The following is a 4702-nucleotide window of genomic DNA, read 5'->3' as shown; positions in this document are numbered from 1 at the left end:
CCTCCGCCTCCGGCAGCAGAGCTGCGGGTAGGAAAAGGTTTACAGGCTGTCGAACCGGAAGTGTGTCGGAGTGCTGGTCCAGTGGGTCTGGCTGTGGAATGATGTGAGCGTAGAGCGCAGTTCCTGTTTATTAATTAAAGTTTCCAACTGATTTACGCACGAGTTTATTGCTGCTCCTGTCACCCTTGAGCGCACGCGAAGAAGGAGATTAAAGCGCAATGGCATTTCTTAGACGTGCCAGCACTTAATTTAAAAGGATACAATTAAACTAAGAGCAGTTCTCACTGCTAATTATTAACTTGGAGAATATTTCCTCAGGTGTTTGTAGAATGACACGTCTGGAGAGAGTGTTTCAGGCAAAATTGCTTTACGCACGGGCTATCCATAATCCCGAGCTATTTTGCTTGTGAAAATATAACACACATGTTTGACTTTACTCTTGTCGTCTTTCTCTCCAAAACTGGAATATTTATAAAACACATAGAGATATGAAATTATATTTCTACAAGAGCCCAAAATCCACATCTGCTCACCTGACACATTTTCCCAGAAGGAAAACGTCTCCATGTTACACACGTTCAAAGAGATAAACGCGAGCACAGCCAGTAGACACTTATCACTCCCAGTATTTAAGAATCTCATCAGGTCTTCTCAGAGTTGGGGGGAAAAAAGATCTGCAAATCAGCGAGCTAACTTAGCGGCGTAATTATATTTGCCATTAGAAGACTGCGTCGCAATCCCCTTATTGGTCTGAAATTCCATTAAATATATCGCTCGAGCTCCCAGGTTAAGCTTGATTTAAATTTGCATATATTTTCATACATTTAGAAGAAATAAAAGAAGGCTGCAGCACCAGAAAGTCATTAAAGAGCGCCGAGTATAGCCGAGCTACACGCTGTTGGTGGAAGACAGAGGAGGAGGCCGGAGCAAGGTGAGCTGACCGCGGGCTATAGAACTTCGGACAGGGATGTGCTGGAGGGTGGACGGGGCCTCGGCAACCGTGGTGGGGTGGGGGGTGGGGGTGACAGAAGGGCAGTTAGCAGTGAGGATGGCAGGATGTTTGCGCTCCTAACTCTTACATGGTGCAGTAGATTCGCCTGTGGATGGAAGGATAATTAATCAGATACGTTTTGTCGTGTCTTTATTCTCATTCTGCTGCGGCCTTACGTGTAAATTCCTTATGTGTCTGCGTCTGTGGAAGTTGGGTGAAAGTGGCTGAATATTTGATGTGAATGGCAGTGTTGTTCCAGTGGCCTAGTTTGCTGAATTGGGTTGCTTCGTTTGGAGCTGTTATGGGACTGGAGGTGGAGGGGGAGAGAGAATTAAATGCAAAATATAAAGTTATTGCGCAGCGTTAGCAGCGGCTTTCAATAGCAGACTCCCGCAGTTTCATACGTGTCATATTAAATGACACGCACCGTGAATTGATTTTGGAGGACGGGGGTCTCCATTTCAAAAGAAATAAAAAAGAAAAAAAAAACAATTAATTAATTATATGTAAGACGAAAAATTGAACAAAATTTAAGATTTTAAATTCAGATTTACTCGAACTAAATTTGAATTTAAAAAACATTTTTTTCTCTTTCTTTTTCATTTTTTGGTCTTTACAAAGATGAAGTCTGCGGGTTTTTTTGTGGTGCATAAAGCAGACAGGAGAGGGACTTTGAGAGGGGGCTGTATTGCTCTCGATAGTCTAAGTTTCTAAGTGTAACAGATGCTTCTCTAGAAACGGCTCCTTGTGCCGATTCCTTTTATTCGCGTCAACATTTTTCTGCCGTCGAGCGCGTTTCCATAGCGAGGCGAATAAAAGGCAAATCCCCGCTCCGCGCCTCCAATAAAGAGCCCATTCACAGATAACCCGAGCCAGCCCTGCTACACTTACACCACGCACTAACACTGCAGACTCTATCTTAAACCAGTGCGCACTAGTGCTAAATAACTCCAACTAACTGACTTATCATTTCTTCATTTTATTTTTATTTTATGTGTGTGTCTTTGTGTGTTAGTGTTGCTTCGTGGTGCGTTTGTTCAGCGGCTTGTTTGTGTTTGCCTGGCGGCTGTAAGCGAGTCTTAACCAGTGATTATCTTCTGACTCGGGCTGTTTACTGTATAAGCAGAGAAGGAAATAAATAGATTTGTTTCACGAGTTCATTTAGGCAGACTAAAATAAAATTATAAGGTAAACAAGAAAACAAGAATGGATTCAGTTTTCAGGAAAAAGGAAAAGAAAAGCAGTGCCCCTCCTTCCTCGCGTGGCACGCGTGGGCCTGTAAATAAATGCTTCTATTTACACTAAAAAAAAGAAACAGATTCACTCAAAACCGAATGCGAGTAGAGTGTCATATCCACCATCATGTTTATTAAGGTCTCTATTGATTGCAAGTTTGAAACATGCGCTCGTAAGCGCAACATTTGTGTTCAGCACTGCTGATTAATATCTCATGTGAGGTCACTTTAATTATATATATGCCGCAGAACAGAGCAGAGAGAGACAACATGACAGGTTTCCTTTGGAGAGTCTGAGTCATGGCTCTATGATGTTTCTAACTTTAAGGGCATTGTTACATTTTTTCCTCTTATAATAATTAACAAGTGCTTCAGTTTTATTGTTATTGTTTGGAAGCTTTTCCCCAAAAAAAATATTATTCAAAAAATGACAGTGGAGTTGCGTTTCATATGCAAGGTTAGAACTGCAGCTGATAGTCGTGAAGTATTTTATATTGTTTTATTTTATTTTATTTTTGCCTCGATCTTGGCCGTTCAGGTTACAACATTAATGCTGTAGCTTTTCTATAAATCAGACTCAGTCTGCTGTGGAGACAGCTCTGGGCCTCGAGGCGGGACCTGCCACTTGGTGTCGTGACCTTTGCAAACTTTCCCCACGAAGCTTAAATCTCTGCTCCTCGGTGTTAGAAGCGTGCATGACATAAACGTTATTTCCCGGCTTGTTTCCTATCAAAATAAGAAGGGGGATTAAAACACTTTTATTAATTTGTATTTATGAGGTTCTTGTAGTTTATTTTTCATAAGCATATTTATTATTATTATTATTATTATTATTATTATTATTATTATTGTTGTTGTTGTTGTTGTAGTTTCTTTGGTTTGGCTTCTTTTAAAGGAATCTCGATCCATCCATGTCACCTCTGAATCTAAACTTGTGCTTGTGCTCTCATCCCTGACACCCGCCGCGCACACTTTACAAGCTCCCGGACAGTAAAATCGATATCCCCATTAACCCGTGACGTCGCTAATAAAGGATAGTGACACCGGAGGGGAGTGTGTGTGTGTGTTTGTGAGAGGGGGGGGGGGGGTCTTTTCCAGAAACACACCCGAAACTAAAACGTCTTTTAAAAAATATTTTTCAGTTTTTTTTTAAAGCGCTGGTTTTGACACGGAGCTGTCAGTCACAGACTCCACTGTTGCCTCTGTGTTTGTGTCCAGCAGAGGTTTTACACACACACACACACACACACACACACACACACACACACACACACACACACACACACACACACACACACACACACACACACATCGGACACGCCAGTGAGTGAGTGTAGCCGACGTGGAGCTAAAACTCATCCCCATGAGAGCACGCCGGTGTAAATGTACATTCATAATGCATGAGGCCCGGTGCGTTTGTTTGGTCTGCACTGTTCAAGAGGCAGTTTGTCTTACTGTGTGTGTGTGTGTGGGTAGGTGGGTGAGAGAGTCAGACATCTGCGCATCATGGCATAGAGAAGGTCTTCAACAGGTTTAGAATGAAGTCTGTCGAGACTTTTGTGGAAGCAAATCTATCTGAAGGTTATCCCATTTTCAGATTTTCCACCGGAAAAGTCCATTATGTTATTTATGGGGTATGGGCGGTAGATAACGTCTAACATGGGAAATGGTGATCAGAGCTTTAGCACTGGAGCAACACAAAACGTGTCATTCATTAAAAACAAATTTTTACATAATTTTACTTTTATTTTGAAAATTTCCCCCCTCAAACAGAGATTAACAAGACCTTTCCTGCTTCCTGTGACCTCTAACATTTATTTAATCTGTGAAGGAAAATTGTAGTGAACAGATTTGGGGAGGCAGATCTTAATTTAAATTTAAAAAGCAGTGGAAAATTTCATGCAGATAGGTTCAATTAATCTATTTAGCAGTCTCAGGCTATGGGGATCAGGTTAATAGTTATTTTGTCTGTTTTTCTTGTTGTTATTATTATTATTTATATTGTTTTTCCCACATAAACAGATGTCCTAAAAATACAAAATGAAAAAGAATCAATACACAATTAATCAAGACTATATCATAGTAATAGGTAAAGTAAAATACAGAAATATGCAATCAAAATAATGTTTAAATTGCAGAAGTCCCTCTAAAATGAAGTCATTTAATTTTCCTGGAGAATTCAGAAGGACACAGAGTCCAGCAAAGACTTTGAATAAAATGTCTAAGGTGTGGATATTAGTATTCCGACTATGATGCGAATCCCAGCGTAAAATTGTTTTTGGGTTTGTAGTTAATTAGAAAATGAATTCAGTCAAAACAACACACACAGGCCCGGGGTCAGAGAGTCTTTCAGCTCCCCGAAACGTCTTCAGTCTTTACACTCGGAGAACAAACACTCTCTGCAAAAGCAACTGTTGGAATATTATTATTATTGTTATTATTATTTTTTTTTTCTCTATCTGCAAGGATTTGAAAC

Source organism: Neolamprologus multifasciatus, chromosome 2, assembly GCF_963576455.1.
Source record: "Neolamprologus multifasciatus chromosome 2, fNeoMul1.2, whole genome shotgun sequence".
Classification (NCBI taxonomy): domain Eukaryota; kingdom Metazoa; phylum Chordata; class Actinopteri; order Cichliformes; family Cichlidae; genus Neolamprologus; species Neolamprologus multifasciatus.
The sequence above is the reverse complement of the archived record's forward strand: the minus strand, read 5'-3'. Positions refer to the sequence as shown.